Raw genomic sequence first — 24,135 nt, forward strand, 5'->3', positions numbered from 1 at the left:
AGACATAGGTAAGGCACATTGTTTTTTCTTTGAAGGCATTCATCCCATTGAGGGACAAAAAGATAGATTAATACATGTTAAGTTTGTTGTAGAGAAAATATTTTTGTGTCCCTGTGCATTTTTGGTTGTCCTAAATTAATCTGGCTGAAACTCAACATCTCTGCTCATAGATTAAGGTATGGAAAGAAATTTACAACTGTCAGGGAGTGAGAATTCCTGACAGGCTTACTTACTTAACTCCACACCTTTGTGTTTTACATCACTGGGCTGTGAAGCTAGGAACACTAGCTCAGTTGGAAGGCAGGAAGATCTATGTTCATATCCAAGGTTAGAGTTAAAGAGTCCAGGATCCCTCCTCTAGTTATGTTTTCCAGGTTCTCCCAATAGGAGATAGGAAAGCATGTTCACATATGCAGAGGGAATTTATTTTAAGCCTTTTCTCTATCATGTTGCTTCTATGCCTCTATACCTCTAGCATATTAGATCTGTTTTTGTTGTGTTACCTCAGGCATAAGAATTCCATCAGCACAACTTGAAATCTGTCCTGATCCAGGAAACCTGGCACACACATTCAGGATGAAATGAATGATAATGAATATTAAAAGTCTGACAGAAATACAGTGGAGATTCTGTGTTCTATAAACACAAAGATGGGGAGTGCTGCTTTCATGTTTGGTCTAGATAGTAAAGATTATAACCCAAACAGAGAAGAAAGAAAGAGGGATTTCAATAAATGTATATTTGATCTGGAACATTTCATGTTTTAATCTATGGAAGAATATGCTGGTGTCTCCTCATCTTGAAGGATTATTTGCAAAGAAGGATGCAGATGTAAATTAGCAGACATTTCGGGAGACAGCAGGTAAGACAGAGAGAGCATTCCCTCATGCACTTAGAGCCATTCAGACCTGAGTTCAAATCTCAGCTGTAAGAACTCACACCTATTAGTTCACATCCATCAGTTTCAGCATCTACGAAATGGAATACAGTGCTTAATTCAAAGAATTCTTGAAAGAAGTAATGAAATAATCTATGCTAAGTGTTTATTTCAGCACTTAGAAATACCTAGTGCTAATTGAGAATGTAGGCCCTGAGTTTGATCCCTAGCAACACACACATACACACACACACATACACACACACTCAGAAAGGAAGTAGTTGGTGTGAAGTGAGTACTTGTTCTGTCCTTCCTTTTAATCTTCCTTGGTACAAGTCCATGACATTCTAGGAATATAGTATCAAATAATCATAGGACATTGTTTGGACTTCAATATAGTGCTGTCTGTGCAAATATTTCAGTCTTGAAATGGGACTTAGTTCCCCTCAGCCTCGTGTTGGAAATGAAGCCCACATCCTGAGTGCAGAGATGGCTGCTCCCCATGGGGCAGCGGGCTGTGAGAGGATCTGGAAGTACCTTCTATATGTTATCCACATTCAGGGTCATAAGGCAGCTGAAGCACTAGCCACATTCCAATTTTTTACATAAAAAATTAAACTAATAAGAAAGAAAATATCATTTTACCTTTCTTCATATACTTACAGATTAATATACTTTATTGAAATTGGATATTGCATCAGCAACTTATCTTTGAAATTTTTATAGGTACACAAACTAGAAAACAAAAACATACATAGATTTGTCTAAAGCTTTTTTTATTTTCATACCAAGATGATCACAAATGTATTCACAGTAATAGAGTACTGTTTGAAATTAAAGCCGTCTCAGAGGAGCTATGAAATTCAGAGCTCTGGCACTGCATATTTCCAAAGCTGAGACTTCTTGGACTTTCAGAGTGAATTTAGGTGAATCACGTCTGCTTTATACTGATAAGAGCTGAAAGTCATCGATAATCTGCAAATCACATATTCCATTGTTTAAGTGTAACATCCATGGATGGGAAATTCCTCTGGAAAGAAAAGACAGGCAGGTGCGCTAATTGATGGAAGAATAGAAGGAAGATCACTGAAGCAATAATAGAATTATTCTAAATAATTACTTCACCTAAGACCAGGTAAAACAAGTTTATTTAGTGTTACAAATGTATTCATAACTTTTTCAGTGCTATTGATGTGGTATTTTCTGTTGTTGAAAAAGTTTGATTTTCCATAAATGTATCGCACCAACTTGATTAGACTGCACCTTTCATTTCTAGTCGAGATCATAGACAAACCAAGTGGGTGAGTGATGTTGGAATTGCCTTGACAAGGGATTGATTCAGTGTTATGCGTAGCTGTCACTCATCATCGAGCTAACTGCCCCAAGTTATTCTCCTTTTGTGCACTCCTTCCTTCCTTTCTCCCTCCCTTCATTCTAAAGCAGAGAAGAAAGGCTGGAACATTTCGAATTTGTCTTCCTATCAACCCTGAATTTTTTGCCATGATAGAGTCAAGAAATTTGTCTCTTCTGTTATATCACTGAAAATTTGAGGATGTTAGAAATATTCTGTCACATAAGTCCTTTCACAGAGAGATTCTTAAATATCTAGAGCCAAAGGCTTTCCATTCTGAAGTGGAAGGGGCACATAATATATCTACCTTAAAATGCATATGTTCAAATATTCTCCCTGTACTCCTGAATTAATCTTCCTGTATAGCTATTTTAAAATGTTTCTTATTTAAACATAACAGAAACTCTTGCATCTTTGTGTTGAACAACATTTTTAATGTTCTAGGAATTTCTGTGTTCCTTCAATAAGTATTTATCCAGGCTTTACTAAGTGGTTAGCACAGTATCTTCCTTTGAGGAACTTGTAGAAAACTGAGACAAAGAAGTAAAAACTCACTGTGCATTAAACTATTACAGAGGTTAACAGAGCACATGGAATGGATGTTTAATTCAGTCTTGAGGAATCAAGCAGAACTTTTAGGAGGAGGTAATCTCTCAGTTGATATCTGAAGGATGAGGCACTTAATCTAAAAACTGGGAGGAACATTTTAAGAAAAGAACATTTAGTGCAGAAACATTTCTGCACTAGAAATGAGAGGAAAAGATAAGAGTATGGCATGACAGTTTGGAGGAGAGAAGTCTGGATAATGGGCAAGAGTGAGAAATAAAGTCAGAGAAAATAGCTGATGGTTACAGCAAAGAGTCTTTACCTCACTTAGTTTAGAAACTTCCCCCAGGCATAAAGTGGCTAAGCTGATCTTGACTAACTTTAACATCAGAGACTGAGTTAGCTGTGCACTAATATTTTGACTAAGTTGAAACAGTTAACTAGAAATATGGTTTCCTTCTTAAATCTTTAACAGTGATTATCTTAGGTATTTTCAAATTTATATTTAAGCAGATAAATTTCATCCAGAAATTTTACATTGTTGAGTTTTTCATAATTTAAGGCTTAAATAGAACAATTAATCATCTTTGCCATAATAGAATTGGAGTCTTTAAAAAATATTCTGATGTAAATTGATGTAGATGGTACTATGAGTTATAATGTATAAAGGTACACATGATAAATAGGTTCTGTCATACAGCTTTTACCTCTTTTTTTCTTTGCTTCTTCCTTTCTTTGTTTCTTTTTTTTGTGGTGCTAAGGACATTATATTGCTTTTCTCCCTAGAAAAATTACTTAGTTTGATTTTATAATCTGTAAACATCAGTGAGGCTTTTGAGTAGATGAATGGGCTTTTTCTTCCCTTAGCCTTGCATGCATGCACACTCAGCTCACTCTACCATCGTTCACGTGAATTTGCATAGGTGGTGGGTGTATGGTTGCTTGCACATCACATCTGCTCCTAATCATGATGACTGGTCTGTTTTCACCAACCATGTTACAAAGTCCACAGCGTGAATTAAAGAAAGCTTGCTATTGTCAAACTTGTTAGCCATAGTCCTGATCTATTCAACTGAAAGAAAACCACTTTAGGGAAAGGACTTAGCTAATGCACACAGGCATAGTGGTTAGTCATGAAATAGTCCTACTCTCTTTTTCTGAAAAGCATTATTTATTTATTTTTAATTTATATTTATATTTATAATTTATAATTTATTTTAATTTTTTACTATGTAGCACATAGTATTTACATTTCTTATGGGGAGCTGGTACAGTTCCATAACACACCTGCACTCTTTCCTTCCCTCCCTTCCCCCTCCATCCATATCTTGATCCCCTTCCTTTTAGTTATCTATTATTTGGGGGTGCATACTTTCAGTGCATAATGTGTCGGCACGTATACAGAACTCACCTGAATTCCTTTTCCATGCCCTTTCCTTTCCTCCACCTCTTGGTCCCCTTCCCCTTTGAGAAAGATTTATCTCCCTACTTTCTATTTTCTACTATATTGCTCTTTATTTAAACTACTTTAAAAATGTCTTATCAAAACAAGTGTGTCAAATCAGTGAATTCTGTTCTTTCAAGAACATTTCTCCATGTAGAAATGTAATATTTTGTCTCCTCCAATGGTACTACATTTACAACTCTATTCTGTTTCTTCTTAATCTCATTTATATAAACAACTAACTACCAATTCAAATAGTACAGTAGAATTAAAATCTCTGAGAATATACAAGTACAGCAACACTATTCTGTGGGTTTATTTCCCAAGATACAATTTGTCTAATATAAATTTGATCTGATGAATCAATGCAGTACTTGCAATACTTCCATGCAATACTTGCAGGATTTACTTTTGTTACTTCTTCCCCTTGTTTTTCCCATCCAAGTCCCTGTTCTAAATGCTCAGTGGCATTAACAGACCTCAGACTCCCAGACACTCACCTACAGCCTCCTTGTATTTTCTACTACAATGGTCCCACATTCTGGGAATTCACCCCAGGTTCTTGCTGTAATGTTGTCTTGATTGCATGATAACCACAGGACTGATTTCTGTAACAGTCCAAGAGTTCATGTATATCAGTAAGAACACAGACATCGGGTAGAAAATTGCCAAAATGTAAGAATAACCAATTACAAAATTTTAAAACCTTATTGAAAGTGATTCAATGTAGTTTACAAATACATTTAAAAAATTGTAGAACAATAGTATACTTTTATCTACCAGATTGGAAACATTTCAAAAAGTTCAATAATATCTAACACTGATGAATATGTAGAAACAATTATACTCATCAGTATTGATGAACAAAAAACTGGTGCAGCATTGTTTTGGCAATTTGGCAGTATTATTCAAATTTTTAAAAACACATGGTGCTTTAGTAAGCAATTGCTTTTAGGACTCAATACTCAGTGTAAATTCACACACAGTATAATTTGTCACAAACCAAACAAAAAGAATAAAAAAGAAATATATCCTGTAGAACATCAATTTAAATGAGTAATATGAAGCAATTAGGAAGCACAAAGTAGATCTTATATATTCTTTTCTAGAGTATTTACAAGATACTGTCTGAGAGAGAAGTAGAACAAATTGCAATATTGTAGTAAGGTTTGGGCCAAGGTTCTTCTGACTCAGAAAAGTAGAGTGGACCTTTTCTAGGGACCCAGATGGGTCAACATCAGGCTGAGGAGCCTTCATGACAAGATGATAGGGGCCCTGAAAGAGCTTCTTCTCTAGGACAAGAATGAGAGCAGGCTGAAGAGACCACCTCCACCGCTCAACACCACACCCTTCTTCCTGCTTTACTGTTACTAACTGTCTACAGCCCTGTCTGTGACCAGGAAGCCATAAGGCTGAAGATAAAAGACACAGGGTGAAGATGGCAGAAGGGAAATAATAGGGACTCCAGATCCTCCATGTCACTGTTGTGTTGTGGAATCTGTCCTGAGATGCCCACCTCCGTACTTCTTATTCAGGAAACAATAAAAGGCCTTGTGGTTGTGCCACTCTTAGGCTTTTGGTTACAACAGAAACTGTTTTTCCTTGACAAAATATGGAAGATGTGATCGCAGTCCTGGTTAGCCCTCCAGTAATTCTGGTTAAGACAAACAATTGTGAACTACTGCTCTACAGCTTTCCCTGTTGAAACGCTTGGGTGTACTGACAATTTAAAGTAAAAATGAGAAATACTGTAGACATTAGATTCTAAGATGGCTTTTTGAAATGGGCTTTGATATTACCTCTATACATAATACACGAACATACAGCTTTTAGATTTTGATCTACTGGGAAGAATATGCAATTCAGTCACTCAGTTGATTGACTGCTATGTGCCAATGCTAATTATGCTCTTTTAGCATGACAGAGAATTCACTGAAACCCATTTTCTGATGAGCATTGATGAAGAAGTTGTCATTTTTGCAGGACCTTGGAAGGGATCTAGTGCTTCAACAGGCAAATTTGGGAAAAGAAAATTAACTCAGGGCAGAGAAAGAGCATCCATAAAACCTAGAACAGAGGAAAATAAGTTGTATTTGGGTGATAATGAACAGATAGAGTCCTGGCTCTCAAATTTTATTTGCGTCAGAAACATCTGGAGGATCTTTCAAACACTGGACTCTCAGAGCGCCTGTCCAGTACATCTGGAAGGAGGCCCAGGAGTTTGAATTTCTAATCCATCCCCAGGCCACGCTGACACTGCTAGGCTGGGATCTGCACTTTGAGGATCACTAGTGTGTACAGTGGAGGTTGATGTTAACAGATATCTGGAAATACTGGTGTTTGAAGCCAGATTACAGAAGACATGAATGCATTCCAAAAAGCAGAAACTTACATATTTATCCATTTATTCTGGATTTCATAGAAATGAGGAAAGTGACCTACCTGGCCAGGGTCATTCCAAACTACTTGCTCAGACTCCACTGGGTCAAGGAAGCAGAGATGGAAGCATCTTCCCAAATTATTTAACCCCAGCTTCCCTACCTGCTGCAACAATGGCTCCCACCCTTCTGTCCCCTATCCTTTTCAAATTCTTTTTATTTGAACACAAACCAGTAATTAACATTCCTTAATGTTTGCACTTTTTAAAGAGGCTACAATTATAGGATTAAAAGAAAAATGTCAAGCAGTGTGCACATGGAAGGAAAGGAGATAATACTTTTGGGTGTAGATTCAGCCTGGGGTCAGGTCTCCTCAGCTGTTTCTTTTCTCAGCATTTTACTTGCTTCCCTTTCTCAACCCACAGATGTCCCGTGATACCAAGTTTCTTTGTGGTAGATTAGTCCCTGGTTACAGTTGTCTTCTGATCTTCCATTAACCAGTCAGTTGTGCCAACTATGCATAGCAACCTGGTTTTAAAAAGGATTTGTATTTGCAAAATCTACTAGTTGGAGTATTTCAGGGAAATGCTTCAGAATATGATACACCAATTTTATCTTTGTGAAAATATTCCCATATATTTTAGAAGTTTAAGTTCTATAGCTTGTTCTTTTATTCTTAAGTGTCTTATGAAAATTCTGCTTACATTATAAGTTTCCTATAATCCTTTTTGAAGTTGGTGGGGTTATAAATAAATAAAACATGGAAACATCATAATAATGTTTTCTTTCATTTGTTCTGGTTCTAGTTATCATTTCAATTCTATACAACAGAGTATGCAAAAAGAAAAAGAAGAGAGAATTTTCTATGTAAGAATGTTCTTTTCTCAGCTAATGATTTAATAAATAAAAATCTCCCAACAGAATAACCCAGTAGTGGTGTTATTTGCCTTTCTAATGAACAGCACCACCTTGTCCACAGCCACATTCCTCTTCCTGTTGGCATTTCAAGGGAGCTGGAGAACACTCTAGCAGACAAAAGAGTGCCATAAACAGGAACAAGGAAACTTTATCTGGGAAAAATATTGCAGATTTTAACAACCACAGGTGATATGGGGACAATACTTTGACAAGAAGATACCCAGGCTCTGAAAAACAGTAACAGCCAGATGGAGATCAATAGCTGTCTGAAAGACAGGTGACTAGAATGAGGTAGGAATGCAAGGCAAAATAAGATTAAGATAATCTATATCCATTTGAGGAAATAGACTTGGGATGTAGTAGTGACCAATTTATCTATATTCCTCAAACTTGTTGAGACCAATACACATAAGTCCACCCTTTTTGGCTTGTGTTAATGAATATTAAGGTTGTGAAATTTATTTATTTTTTCTTCTTAACAAAGTCAGTGGAAATTCACTCAGAAAAATAGGTATACACACATAAAACACACCCAATATATCATTTTACATCACAGAGAAACATCAGCAATGAACTAACAAAATCCCTTTTCAGAGTCGCCATTATTTTTAAAAAGAATCAGAGATAGTGCTGATGATGGGTATTTTTTACTATCTCAGGAAAATGATACATGTGCCTTTCCAGCAACACTACCAGCCTGATTGACAGTGATAACTTAGACTTGATTGAGATCTGGGTACTTCAAGTGATATTTTATGAACACCATCTGTCCTAAAATAAATTGCCTTCTTTTGTGTCCTCTCACCTTTCCGTATGGAGCAAGTATAGAAAAGAAAGGTCAATGTTTAAATCAGGATTTAAATCTCAGAATTTCATACACAATATCAGTTTTTGCTGTTGACATCAAGAGCAGAGGTTAAGATAATCTTCTTACCAGGTATAAGAGTCTGTTGCCCTGTGGATTGTGTTGAAATTGCTGAGAAAAGTGACACTGTCTCAACACAATAATGAGAACATTATTTAAGGTAATTACTGAAGGAGGCATGAGGATGCTGAGACACAGGGGTCTACGATATGTAAAAATCCAGTTATTCAGGAAACATAAGATACAAGGCTGGTCCTGAACCAAAAATGGAGCATTTTCTTCTGTGTTTCAACAGTGGTTTCAGCCACATGAGAATGCACGGTGGAAGGGAGGGAAGCACTCCAGAGCAGCAGCTCCTTCCTAATTAAACTGTGTTCGAAGGTGAGGTCCTCTGGCAGATGACCATGCTAAACAAACACACACTGCATTCCCAGCCATTCGAAGAGCTCTTCATAATTGCATCCTTCCCAGATACCTCAAGAAATGGCTGTTACTGCCCTAATGTAGCAGGTGGAGCCCCAGGTTTTAACAGTATAAAATATTATGTCGTGTTATTGCGAGGGCAGTAAAAGCTCTGTGGGAGTCTATGTAGCTACCTGCCGGGACTTGGGGGTCCTCCTGAACAATCCAGGAGTAACCCTTTCCGCTTATGGCTGGGGTCCCCTAGCTGCAGCTGTCTCCTCCACTTACTGTTTTCAAAGTATATTAGTCACTTGCCTGTCACGGGACAAAATATCTGACACCCAACACTTAAAGGAGAAGAGAAGTTTAATTTGGCTCACAGTTTTGTGGACTTTTAACAGTTTTCTCAGGTATATATGTGGGAGGACAATTGCTGAGTCATATGATAACTCTATTGTTTAACTTTTTGAAGTACGTAGGCTTTTTTCTTGTGAAGAATCTTCACCACATCACATCCTCATCAGCAGTGTATGAAGTTTGCAATTTCTTGTCATCTTTGCCAATATTTGTTATCTTCCAATTTTTAAACTATTATGACTGAGGATTCCTAGCGAGTAATGACATGATACAACACTATTGCTTTGATTTTCATTTTCTGATCTACAAATGATAATGAAATTTTTTCCTGTGCACATTGACTATTTGTATAACTTCTTTGGAGGAATGTCTATTCAGATCTTTTGCTAAGTTTTTTTTTTTTTTTTTTTTTTTTTTTACGGGGGATTGAACTCAGGACCTTGCACTTGCCAGGCAGGCACAGCTCCACTGAGTCAAAGTCCTTGCCCCTTTTGCTCATTTTTATATTGGGTAATTTGCTTATAGTTTACTTTTAAATACTTTTAGATGTTCTGGTTAGTGTTTTATAAGGTATATGATTGGCAAATATTTTCTCCAATTTAGTGGGTTGTCTTTACACTTTTATGATACCATTGTTTGAAATAAAAACGTTTTAAATTTTGATGAAGTCCAATTTATTTACTTTTTTCTTTTGCTGCTAGAGTTTGATGTCATATTTAAGAAGTCATAGTGCCTAATCAAAGGTCACAGAGATTTACTCTCACATTTTCTTCTGCTAAATTCAAGTACAAGTTCTAGGGGCTCCTAGAGATTTCTTAGTATTTTCTCTGTAGATGATCATTTCATCTACATATAAAGATTTTGCTTCTGCCGTGCCAATCCTATCCTAGTTGTGTCATTTTATTGCCAGACTATTTTGGTGGGGACTAGGTTTCAAAGTTTAATGGACAGATAAAGAGTAAGCATATCTGCCCTTGTTCCCCACCTTAAGGAGAAACCATTGTATCTTCTCCATTCATATAAGGCATTCTCACTGGAAGTATGGAGTACATGTCTTTGATCTGTTGAGAAGTTTCTGTTCTACTTCTAGGCTCTGATAGCTTTTACCATAAACAGCTGTAGAATTTAGTCCAGTACTTTTTCTCCAACTACTGACAGGATCATATGGCTTTTTCCTTTCCTCTGTTAAAATGATGACTTTTGGGGGTGGATCTTCCAATGCTGAACCAACACTGCCATCCCTATAACAAAACCACTTTCTACATCCTGCCAGATCTGACTTCTAATAGTTTGTTTTGTTAAATTTCTATCTATATTCATACTTTTTTCTTCTATTGTCTTTATCCAGTCTTAGGATTAGCACAATGTTGATTTCCTAAAATGAGGGGAGAAGTGTTCCTTCTTTTTTCTGCTTTAATTGTTTGATATAATTTATCAGTTAAAATGTTTATGAGCCTGCTGTTGTCATATAGGTAGGTTTTCAAGCTAGGAATATACTTTCTTTAATAGGTGCTATTCAAATTTTATATTTCCTTCAAAGTTAGTTTCATTAATGTGTCTTCCAAGGTACTTCTTAGAAGTTGTCAAATTTATTTCAAAAAAAGATTTTTGTAATATGCTTTCTATATCCTTTTAAATTCTGTAAAATCTGTGGTAATGTCTCCGAGATCTTAATATTGTAATTTAAGAAATGTATAACTGATATTGTGTAACAGGAAGAAAAGGTCTAAAAGAGCAGGGGAATTGGGAAGGGTAAGGGAAGGGAAAAAAGGGAAAGGAAAAAATATGAGAAGAGGAAAAAAATGGAAACAAAATCTTTGCAAATAGGGAAGGGTGGCGGGGGTGAAGGGAGGGCAAGGGAAGCGGAAAAAATAAGAACCAAGAGACTCATGTAATGGTACAATATCCCAATGATGAATGTAACCGTATTTTATACCTAAAATGTACCAATAAAGTTAATGGGGGGAAAAAAATAAAAAGAAAAAAATAAATTAAAAAAAAAGCCTTCTATCTGCTATGCATGGGGTACTTGTATATGCTGCGTGCATGCTAGTCAGGTATACTTACCCATTTCTAAACAGTCACAGTATTGTCTTGTCTCCATCCCCCTTATACGTCTCTCACCATGAGAAGTGAGCAGAGCTGTTGAGAAGGGTCTGGTGAACTGACATGAAGTCACCTTCTCCTTCTGAGGCTACTGTCAGGAGTGAAAGTAATGATCACAGGGATGCAGAATGGCAGGCCATCTGAAGGAAACTAGAGGTGCAAGCTCAGTAGGCAGCCCCTAAAATTTCAAGAATTGGCAAAACTTACTGAGAGCTGAATTACTTGAGTTGTAGATGGCCAGTCATCTGTATTTTAATTCATGGCATTTATACCACATTCTGCCATTCCAATAGTTGTGCAAACAGAGACAGAGAGGATATTTGGTTGTCTGGACCCACACAAAATTTAATTCAGATATTTCTGGCAGTAATCTCTGTGTTTGGAGTATGAAGGTCCTTACCATGACCTTTTATTGCTCTTCTGCATACTGGAGGCTGGCCAGACCCCCAATCACCTGGCCAAGGGTACGGCAGCAGGATTTAAAAAAGACATGACAAGACCTTGATGCATAAACGGGGGGCCCAGGATGGTCAAAGCTCTTACCAGGGTAAACACTGTCTCCTGGAGCTTGCCACTATTTATTGAACACACAGTTTCTTGAAGAGGTAGGGAACAGTGGAGTGGAGAGCACTGATGCAAGCAGGATCCTAGTAACTAGGGCAGGAGACATTCTAGTAGGATCAGATCATCAATTCATGGGAAATATGTTTCTTCCCATGGATTAATTTCTGCTTCTATAGGAGTTTTCTGTATGAGTCATGCTGCCCTTAGCTTCACTATTGTCTTACCATGCAAGACATCACAACATCACGGATAATTGAGAACTCTGCTGTAACCAGTGACATGGGGAGCTGTTCCTTTTCCACACCCCAATTCCCGGCTCTTCAGGTAACCATTGTGGGCCAGTAAGCAGACTTAGACTTTTAATATGAAAAGCCAGTTTATGAATTTGCAGTTCGCTCAGGGTGGTTTCCATCATCTGCATGTATACATTCCACTATTTAAAATAAAAGACTCTAGTAAAACCTGTAGGTTTGCTTGATAAATATAATAAAAATCACTTATAAAACAGCATCACGGTATATTAATTTACACTGAATCATGTTGCATTCCTCCATGAATGTAAGTACACAGAAAAGACAAAGATATTGAAATTAGGGCATTTAAAATTATCTGACATACTCATTCAAGGTATATTTCAAAATTCTACCCTTAAAGATACCCTGTGATTAGCTGGCAGAAAAGGAGAATATCACAGCTCCTTTGGGGGCATCCATGAAGGGCAGTGCTGAAGGGAAATCATCCCTGAAAGAAGAACTGTGCTCAATACAACTAGTGTGGTTTTCTAGGAAGAAGTAGCTGGATGTTTAATTATACTCATGAGTTGTTTGTGATGGTTGAGGACTTGGAAGAAACAGGACTGGAAATATGATCACAAGAAATTTGGTTAGGCGATATATAGATAGAGCTTTCTGAGTGGCGAATGGACAAGAAGACAGTTACGTTCCATGTGAATGCTCACAAAAGATGACCTTAGCAGAGGGAGACACTAACAGTGAAGTGGCATGCTAACCCACCCTGTGGGTGTCAGTCACCCTCTTTCCCAGATACCTTTGTCTTTCCACAGTGACCTTGTGACTGAAGTAGCTGTAAGAAATAGAAACTTAAAGTGGCCCATTTTCATGAATGCAAGCTAAAGGGTCCCTAAAAAAAAATAAGACCTGGAGGAAGAGATAATCTTTTAAGAAAGCCTTTGTTAGAAATGTAGGCATAAGTGGGGAAAGGAGATGAAAGGCATTGAATGACCCATTTTCATGATAAGTCAGCTAAGGCTAAGTGGAAACACTGTAAGTGCAAAGTCGCTTTATATCTCTAAGCAGGAACATGTGCCTCTGAGAAAGTCCCAAAGTGAAAAACAGTATTAGGAGAAAATCCAAACTCAAATTGGGAGGGGGACTGGGGAGCTGCCTTCAAAGGAGATAATGACACTTGGGCCATGTCTTGGAAAGACTTTATGCCATAGCACCCAGCCCGTGGACTCAGGGAAAGCCTGCCTGCCAGGAGTGCATTGCTCACTATACTGCCTGGGTGTGCCTGCCTGCACAGTGGACATGCAGCCTGTCAAGACTGGTAATAAAGAGCCTCACTTTCACCGCTCTTCATCTCTGAGTCCATTCCTTAGGTCTGGGCATGTGAAAGGAGTTTTCACAGTAGCCTTAGCTACGGGGATCCAGGTTATGCTCAGCAACAGGCTTACACCTGTTAAAGCTAACCTGGCTGTGACCACTGCTGAGTGCCCAGTCTACCAGGCAGGTCTATGCTGACCCTGACAGAGCACCGTTCTTGGCACAATCAGCCAGTTTACCTGGTGGTGGCTTGGACATACTGGATGTCTTTCATCAAGGAAGGAGCAGCATTCTGTTCTTACTAGAAAAGACACATCAAATGTGGATTTCCCTTCTCTGCATACGATGCTTCTGCCAGAACCATCATCTGTGGGCTGCTCAGAATGCCTTTCCCCAGCATGTCACTCTCCGCAGTGTTGCTTCTTACCAAGAAGCTCATGTCCTGGCCAAAGAAGCAAGGCGTTGGGCTTATGCTCATGACCTTTACCAGCTTCATCTAGTCCCCATCATCCTGGAGCAGCTGGCATGGTAGAATGATGGAGTAGCACTTTGACAATACTATTCCACTGCCTCAGAAGGCTATATATGCTCTGAATTAGTGTGCAGTGTATGGAGCTGTTTTTCTCATACCAAGATTCACAGGTTTGTGAATTCAGAGGCAGAAATGAGTATGGCACTGCTCGCCATTATTTCTAGTGACCCACGAACAAAGCTTTTGCTTCCTGTTCCCACAAGTTTATGTTCAGCTGTCCTGCAGGTATTAGTTCCCAAGGGAGCAGTGCTTTCAGCAGGAGATGCAGCCATTCCTCTGATCTGAAAGTTAAGGTTGCCCCCTCCCCTCAGCCTCTTTGGGCTCCTTATACTTTTGAATCAACAGGCTAAGAAGAGAGTTATGATACTGACTAAAATGACCAATTTGACTACAAAGAGGAACTCGACTATTACTCCGTGGTGGAGACAAAAATGGCATGACTGGAATACACAAAATCCCTTAGGGAATCTCTTATTACTGCCGTGCATTGTGGTTGAGTTCAGAGGGAAGCTGTAATGTAGTTCCGGCATAGACCAGTGACACAGAACTCTTTAGAGACACGTGCCCAACTGCAACCCAATCCCAACACTGAATTTAGACCCTAAAACTGAGGATTTAGTTTAGAAAAAACAACTGTTACCAGATGCTCGGCTGCTCACTGCTGACAAAGAGGGCTCTGCATGCCCACTGCAGTGCAGTAATATAGTATATCTAACTATATTAACCAATTATCTTTGTTGTCTCCCTGTCTTATTCCTTTATCATGTAACACACAATGTGTTCAGTTTACATCAGTATTTAAGGGCTGTTAATCTTGCATCATAGTATTTACAGCATGATATACCAATGGGTGAGTAAACATTTCTGAAAGACTTACCAATGGGTGAGTAAATGTTACTGAAAGACGTCACCCCCTCTTCCAGGGAAGGGATTGGTGCATTTTTGGTTGTACATAGGACAGCTGTATAATGTTAGGTGGAATTATCCCCTTGTTATTATTTTTATTTGGACTTCATATGGTCTAAGGAGATGTATATGAGTTCTCATTGATAAGGGCTGAAATTGTGACAGTTAATCTTTTTTTTTTTTTTTTTTTTTTTTTTTTTTGTGGTACCAGGGATGGAACTTTCACTTGCAAGGCAGGCATGGCGCCACTGCTCTAAATCCCCAGCCCAGATGGTTAATCTTAGGTAGCAACTTCTCCTTACAAAAAATCAACTAACCATAAAATAAGACAGTAATGCATCCTTATTTCTTTTGGATACAATGTTTTGAGTATCTATTCAATCTAGTTTATTGTATTGTCTGAATCTACTATTTCCTTACTTTTTGTCTAGTTCTGTTCACTAATGATAATGTGTATTGAGGTCTCCATCCATTATTGTAAAACTTCCTGCTTTTCCATAGTGCAGCATTTGCTTCATGTATTTTGATTGTCTTATCAGGTATACACATATTTTAATTGTTCTATCCTCTGGTTGAGTTAAATCTTTATTGACTTATATTTATTAGAGTCTTATAGTCTTTTTGATATCTATATATAATGGAATATCTTTTAATTCATACACATTTGCAATTCACAGTTTGCAATCATTTTGAGGAGTGGTTACATCTACATATTGTTTCCTTTTTCTAATCCCCTTTCCCTCCCCCTGTCCCTCTCCCCTTGTTTTTCCATCACCTTTTACATACTTGCTGATATTATTTGTCTTAGCTCATGTTATGCCATATAATGTTTATACTGATTGGGGTTATTAGCATCCTGTACATGGCGCACTTCATTTCCCTCATTGACCCTTCCCCTCCTCGCCCCTCATCCTTGTTCCCTTGGACCACTTCCCTTATTGGACAAGATCTGTCTCCTTGTCCCCTTCAGTCCATCCTTTATCACTTTTTTGTAACTTTGCCTCCCTCAAATAAGAGATACCATACAGTGTTTATGCATGTTTGTCTGATTTATTTCACTCAGTATTATATTTTTCAGGTGCATCCATTTTCCTACAAATGCCCCAAATTTGTCATTCTTTATGGCAGAGTATCTTCCATTATATATAGATAGCACATTTTGTTTATCCAGTCATCTGTTGGTGGGTATACAGGCCAATTTCAGGATTTAGCTATTATGAATTGTGCTGCTATAAACATTGGTATACATGTATTGCTGTAGTATGATGATTTAAGCTCCACGGGGAAGATACCTAGCAGAGGACAGCCGGGTTTTATGGAATCTCTAGTTTCAATTCGTTGAGAAATATCTATACCGATTTCCATAATGGTTGTACTAGTTTACATTCTCCCCACCAATGCAGGAGGGTTTCTTTTTTTTTTTTTTTTTACCACAGCCACACCAGCATTTGTTATTGATTGATTTCCTAATGATTCCCATTCTTTCTGGAGTAAGATGGAATTTTATTGTTTTAATTTGCATTTCTCTAATAGCCAGCATTTAATCTTCTGGAAGGTTTAGTGTTTTTGTGTTTAGACCTTTGATCCATGTTGGTTTTAACTTAGTATGCAGTGAGAGGTAAGAGTCCAGTTTTAATCTTCTACAAACAGATAACCAGCTTTCCCAGCACCACTTGCTGAATAGGCTATTTTTCCTCCAACATATGCTTTTGGAGTCTTTGTTGAAGATCAAATAGTTGAATATGCCTGGGAATGTTTTTGTATCCTCTATTCTGTTCCATTGATCCACATGTCTGTTTTTGTTCAAGTACTGTGCTGTTTTTATCACTATGCTGCCTGCTTTGGTCTTATTGCCCAAAATTACTTTTGCTATTTGGGGGTCTCTTCTGTTTCCATGTGAATTTTAGGATTATATTTCTAGATCTGTAAAGTATACTTTTGGTATTTTGATTGGGACTGCATTGAATCTGTATAAAAGTTTTGGAAGTATGGCCATTTTGACAATTTTGTTTCTGCCTATCCAGGAGCAGGAGACATCTTTCCATTCTCTGATGTCCTCTTCAACCTGCTTCAGAGTGCTGTATTTTTCTTTTAGAAGTCTTTTACCTCCTTGGTTAGGTTTATTCCTGGATGTTTCATTTTTCTTGAAGTGACTATAAATATTGTTTTCAAAATCTCCTCATTCTGTTCATTGTTGATATACATAAATACTAATGATTTTTGGGTGGTGATCTTGTATCCTTTTACTTTGCTGAAATTAGTTATTAATTCTAAGAGGTTTTGGTGGAGTTCTTTGGTCTTCCATGTAGAGCATCATGTAATCTACAAGTAATGATAATTTTAGTTTTTCCTTTCCTTTTATTTCCTTTTATTTTGTATCCCTTTTATTTCTTTCTCTTGCCTTATTGCCCAGGCTAATGTTTCAAGTACTATGTTGAATAGCAGAGGTGATAGTGGACATCCTTGTCTTGTTCCTCATTTTAGCGGAAGTGCTTTTAGTTTTTTCTCATTTAATAAGATGCTGCCTATTGGTTTGTCCTAAATAGCCTTTATCATATTCAGGTATGGGCCTTGTATGCCTATATTCTTCAGGGTTTTTAGCATGAAGTGCTGTTGGATTTTGTCAAAAGCTTTTTCTGTGTCTATTGATATGACTATGTGGTTTTTGACCTTGTTCCTGCTTATGTGATGTGTTACATTTATAGACTTACATATGTTGAGCCAACCTTGCATCTCTGGGGTGAAACCTAATTAATCATGATGTATGAGTTTTTTGATAATGTGCTACATTCAAATTGCTAATGTCTTGTTGAAGATTTTTGCATCTATGTTTATTAAAGAAATTGGTCTATACCTCCCTTTTTTAGTTGGATTTTTATCTGATTTGGGGATCAGGGTGATATTGGCTTCTGTAAATGTATTTGAAAGCACTCTATCCCTTTCTGTTTCTTTGAAGGCCTTGAGGAGTGTTTGTGTTACAACATCCTTAAGGGTCTTGTCGAATGCAGCTGTGAATCCATCATTCCTGGGCTATTTTTAGTTGGCAGATTCTTTATTACTGAGTCAATTTTATTGCTTGTAGTTGGGTTCTTAAGTGTATTTATGTCTTCTTGGGTTAGTTTTGGTAATTTGCATGTGTCTAGGAATCTGTCCATTTCTTTAAAATTTGCTAATTTATTGGAATATAATTTTTCAAAGTAGTTACTCTCTTCTGGATTTCAACCATGTCTGCTGTGATTTCATCTTTGTCATTTCTAATTGCATTGATGTGAGTCTTTTCTCTCTCTTTTTTGGTGAGTCTTACTAAGGGCTTGTCCATTTTATTTATTCTTTTGAAGAACCAGCTCTTCAATTTGTTGATTTTTTAAAAGTATTTTTGTTTTTAGTCTCAATTTCATTGATTTCTGCATTCATCTTTATCATTTCCCTCCTTAATTTCGGTTTGGGGCTGGTTTGTTGTTGCTTCTCAAATATCTTAAGATTTCTCATAAGGTTATTTATTTGGGCCTGCTCTGTTTTCATAATGTGAGGATTGATTGCAATGATTTTCCCCCTAGAACTGCTTTTATCATGTCCCAGAGATTTTGTTGAGTTGTATCGTCATTGTCATTTAGTTTCAGAAATTTTTGTATTTCTTCTGTGATTCACTGGTTGCTTAAGAGTATGCTGTTAATTTTCCAGGAGTTTTTGTCTTTTTCAAAATTTCTTGTCATTGATTTCTATTTTCTTTGCACAGTACTTGGATAGTATGTGTGGTGTGATTTCAATTCTTTTACATTTGTTTAAGCACAATTTGTGCACTAGTATGTGGTCTATTTTAGAAAAAGTGCTGAACAGAATGTATACGCTGTTGTGTAAGAGTGAAGTACTCTGTATATATGGATTAAGACCATATGTTCAAGGGTGTGATTCAGCTCAAAATTTCTTTATTGGTTTTTTTTAGTTGATCTGTCTCTTTGCAACCGTGGGGTGTTAAAATCCTCTACTATGATTGTGTTAATGTTTATTTGATCATTTAACTGCAGCAGTCTTTGTTTTATGAAGATAGGTGCTCCAGTATTCAGTGCATATGTTTGTCAATGTTACTGCTTCTGGTTGGATTGTTCCCTTAACTAGTATGTGGTGACATTCTTTGTCTCTTTGAATCTGATCTAATTTAAAGTTTACCACGTCTGATACTAGAAATGGTACCCTGCTTATTTTCAGGGTCCTGGTGCATGAAATATTTTTCCATCCTTTATTCCTTAGTATATGAATAACTTTTTGGAGTAGATGAATTTCTTGAATGCAACAGATTGTTGGATTCTGCTTTTTGATGCAGTCTGCCAGTCTGTGACTTTTGATTGGAGAGTTGAGGCCTATAACATTGAGAGATATTACTGAGATGTGTTGGTTATTTACATTCTTTATCCGTTGGTAAAGTACTTACTTTTCCTGGTGTTTTTTGTTGTTGTGCATCCATTTTCACTCATTTTCTCTGTGTTTTTAGCTGTGTCCAATTTGTTATTTCTGCCAAGAATATTCTTGAGTATTTTCTCTAGAGCAGGTTTAGCACTCATATTTTCTGAGCTCATCTTTTTCTTGGAAATACCTTGTTTCTCCATCTATTTTGAAGCATAGCTTTGCTAAGTTAATCTGAGTTGCAAAAGTTATTTGCTCTTAGGGCTTGAAATACTTCACTTCAAGCTCTTCTGGCCTTCAGGGTTTGTGCGGGGAAGTCTGCTGTGATTCTAACTGGTTTATCTTTATATGTGATTTTCACCCCTCTGGCTGCCTTTAAAATTCTGAACTTTTGCTGCATATCTGCAGACTTAATGAGAATATGCCTTGGTGAACTTCTCCTTTCGTTATAATTGTTTGGGGTTCTAAAAGCATCATTTGCTTGCACTTTAAAACCTTTCTTATATTTGGGAAATTTTTGTCCACAATTTCTGTAAGCATGTTGGTGGATTCTTCTGTGCAATGTTTTAGATTTTTCTCTAACTCCGATTAGCCTTAGATTGTTCTTGTCATCTAGTAGCTGCTCAATAGTCTTCTCTTTTTCTCTTCTTTTCTTTTTGGCTTCTTTGAGCTCTTTATCATAATTCACTATTTTGTCGTCAATATCAGACACTATCTTCACTTTGGTCATTTCTGGAATGTATGCACTCTATACTGTTTTTTATTTCAGGTATTTCTGTCTGATGTCTTTTTGAAGATCCCATATCCACATTGAATCTGTCATTCAAATTTTGAACTGTTTTGGTTAGCTAGTCCAGTTTTTTGCTTACTTTCCTGAAATTCATCACAGCAGATTGTAATTAATGTAAATGTTTGGTTCATTTTGTCTTTGAACTCATTTATTCTCTTCATCCCTTCTTAGAATTTTCCACAGATTTCTGCTATCTGGTATTTATTTTCTTCTCTCCTTGTAATTCTTGCTCTGTCTTGGAAGATTTGGGGGAAGGAGTTAGAAGATCTTCTACTTCCTTATTTCCTCATTGTCCTTCTCATATATATATATATACATGAAGGACATCTATATATATATGAAGGATATATATACATATACATATGTACCTATATATAGAGAGAGAGATTTCTCTTTCTTCTCATCCCTTTTGGGGAGGGGAGGGTTACTGCAGGTTGGGAACTAGAGAAGTGAGAAGAGTATGTGGCTTTATGGAGGTTTTTAGTAGGATGTTGCCTCTCTATGAGTAATTTTCAGCTTTGTTTGGCCATTTCTAGTATTTACTACTTGTGATATTTATTTTCAGTGGTTTTGACTCTCTTCCTATGTTTTGCCACATAAATTGCTTCAGTTTATAATAGCATCCATAGCATCAATCTTGCAACACTTCTATATGACACTCCTTGCAGTTACCCTTTCCACCTTTGTCTGTTCTCTAGATAGAGAATCTAGACAGCCATTAAATTGGAGCAAATGAAAACACAAATATACAAGAGTAATCACCTAGCATACACATCAAACCATAACCCCATATTTCTAAATAACTCAAGAAACATTCAAAACTTAAACCAATAAAATGTCTGATGGGAATACAGATTAGATATTCCATTGAGCCATTGCATATGTGATTCCAAAGTAGCTTCTTTTCCAGATAGTCTGTTTGCATCCCAATTACTCTTGTGATTCCCTCTCCCCAAAAAACGGAGTTAACTCAGGCTCAGGACCTCTTCCTGCCATGTTGCAGGCATTTTTACAGAGTTTGATCCAGGCCAAGTTCTTGGGTTAAGAACTCTAGCTGTCCCTCTCCCTGGGTGTGATGGGGGATTCAGCAGACAGGTTCACTGGCATTAAATTGTCCATGGAGTCAGGATTATTCCTATGCAATCAATTCAACTGCAGTGACAGGCTAATCCTTTTCAGTGGTGTGTATCAGGGCTCGTTGAGAAATAATATATCATAAGCCCCTGTTTTAGGTCTCCCTTTAGCAGTGGGAACACAGCACCAATGTGAGCCTGCAATCCTGGGTAACTCAGGCTGAATCTGGTGCCGGATTGCAGGTCCTGGGTCTGTGTTCCCTGTCCCTGCCTTTCAGTGGGACTCACCCCAGTCTGCTCTCCAACTGCCAACAGTCTCCAATGACTGTTTTTCCCTCACTGACTCTGGGACCTTGGCACTAGGAAGCCACCAGGGGGCTGCTCTGGGATTGAAGCTCAAACTCCCAGCCTTTCCCACAGTGTCTTCCTTGCCTGCTATGTCTTGGGGGACTTGTGATGCAGAGACTCACTGCCACCTGTTACCAGTGGAAGGTTGCTCAGGAATCCGAGACTCACATTCTTCCTGCTCTCTCCCACTCTAGACTTCAAACACCTTGTCCTGGAGAAGCCAAGCCACTGGAACTCACTGCTCCTCCATCTTGTCCTTTCTCCCCTGTGTTTCTTGTTGATGTTCTCAGAGTCTTTCCAACATGGCTCTTCCTCTTCTCAGCCATGTTGGATCTTCAAGCTCATTCCTTCTCAGTGGATCCTTCCTCAGCTTCTAGGATGTGACTCTTCCTCTCATCTATCATGTTGAATCTCCTATTCCAGACTTCTGCCTTCTTCAGGAGTAGGTCTGTTGTTTGGCTGGCACTTTTGTTGTCCCATGCAGAGGAGGGACAATGCAAAGCCAGCTCCACGTTGGTGGTGGCCAGGCTAAGCCATGGAATAGACAGTTGTGGAGTTGGTCAGGGACCAGCCTGTAGGGCCAAGCTTTCCTCTAGGGCCATAGGGCTGAGCCTACCTTCTGTCTTTTATGTCCCTCATTTTTTGTATACTGTCCTGTTTCATGTTTACTTGATTTTTAAAATTTTAGTTTATTAGTACATGTGTGTATTACATAATATTTACATACCTTGCAGGAAGTTGGTATATGAACATAATACATCTTAATTCCTATTTTCATCTTCTTTCCCTTCCCTCTTTCCTCCCTCCCCCATCTCTTGATCCCCTTCCTTTTTTTGTAGCGAACGGTTTAAATTTATTTCTCATTTCCTTTTCTTCTTTTTCGTTGTTACCATTCTTATTTAAATTTATATCAGATTAACTTCAATAACACACAAACACTGCTCAGTTCTAGTCTCATCCATTTCTGTTGTTAATTTTGAAAGTGCCATCTGTATACATTGACAGTCTTCCTGAATACAGGGTTCCTCAATGGTAGTCTTTTCTCCCTTCTAGGGACCAGTGTCCCTAGGGTGATGCTATTGGAAGGCAGTGGAATCTTCAGAAAGTGAGGCCTACTCGGGATGCTTAGGTCTTTGGCAATGCATGCTGGTGTCTTAAGGATTATGCATGGATTGTTTTATTTTTTGCTCAGAAGTTTCAATTTAATATTGAGAAAACAAACTTGGAAATGTTTTCATATTGTCTTGTATTTTTAATATTATTTAACATCCTGTTAACTTTTTTTGAAATGACAGGTGGCTATAAGGTAATTTCAGTTAAAGTTCCCTCTGACTTACCTTAGCCTTGTATTATTGGAGAAATGAGGGATTCTTTCCTATCTGTGCTTTTAACTGTTTTGTTCACCCATTACTGCTAAAAAAAATACCAGAAAATGTTCATAAATGAAGTGCCATAAACCACATATATGTATCCAAGCCCTGCCAACCAGCCACAATGAGTTGTACTATTAATAAATACAAATTACAAATGTGTAGGAATGTACATATGTGTATGTGTGAACCTATTTTCTGCTGTTAGATGAGTGGTGTAGCTCTTCCCATGATCATTACATTTATTTTGTCTTTCCACATATTTCTTATTCTCTAAGCCCACAGAGACAAGGAACTTTTAATCTTGTGCAATAATACAAGTTAACAGCACTATTAAATATGATTCACTTACTAAAGTAGAGAACTTTAATGTTTGTGGAAGTACAACTTTGATCTATTTGCAAATAAATTTCTAACAACTCTCTCCCCCATATGTAATTCCCACCTCAATCCTGCCACAGTTCTTTCCTATAAAACTCCTCCCAGCCCTACTTTATTGTCTCTTATTGATTAGTTAGGGGTTTATGAGCTATCTACCATTATAAGTTAGACATTCCATCTGCAAGATAAGCCCTCCAGCCTAAAAGTGCTATCAAAATTCAGAAATTATTCCTAAAATTGAGTTTAAAAAGTGAAGTTATTTCAGATTGATCCAAACACTCGTGACATGGAATCTCAATTAGTTCTTGGCCTTAATACAAGTGCTTAGGATCATCCATCAATTTCTTTACAACATAGAGATTACACTTACTTAGCTTCTATTAACAAGATCAATCATAAAGAGAGTGGGAAATTAGGAGTCAAGGATTGGAAGAGAATTTGGAACCTCTCTGAAAACTCCTTGCCTCAGGTAGAAGCAGTTTTAATCCCTACTAGGCATCTGAGAATGTGTCCAATATTTTTTTAAAACAAAAAGAGTTGAAGTCTTGCAACACACTATTGTTTGTTAAATATTCAACTACAGTCACTTCACAGCAAAGAAACTTGACAAATAAGTATGATAGCCAGGTAATCAAAGCCAACACAAACAGGGCTAAGTCATGTTGACTGCACAAATTCTCAGTGCAGTGTGTTAAGACTGGCAGTTATAATTCTGTGGTTTCTTCCCTCAAATCTGTATAGCCACTCTTACATGGGTTAAATGTCAGAAACCAAAATTGAGGATATTCGACAAAATATCTGAAGTTTTAGAAACAGTACTCCTCAAAATTGTCAAGTTCATCAAAAACTAAACAAATCTGAGAAACTTGGAGGCAGAGAAGCTTCAGGAGACATAAGACCTAAAAGTAATGTGTTCCCCCAAATGAGATCTTGGAACATAAAATGATTATTAGAGAGAAAAGTA

Source organism: Heterocephalus glaber, unplaced genomic scaffold (genome assembly GCF_053883595.1).
Source record: "Heterocephalus glaber isolate CG9 unplaced genomic scaffold, H.glaber_assembly_v1.0 deba00000594, whole genome shotgun sequence".
Classification (NCBI taxonomy): Eukaryota; Metazoa; Chordata; class Mammalia; order Rodentia; family Bathyergidae; genus Heterocephalus; species Heterocephalus glaber.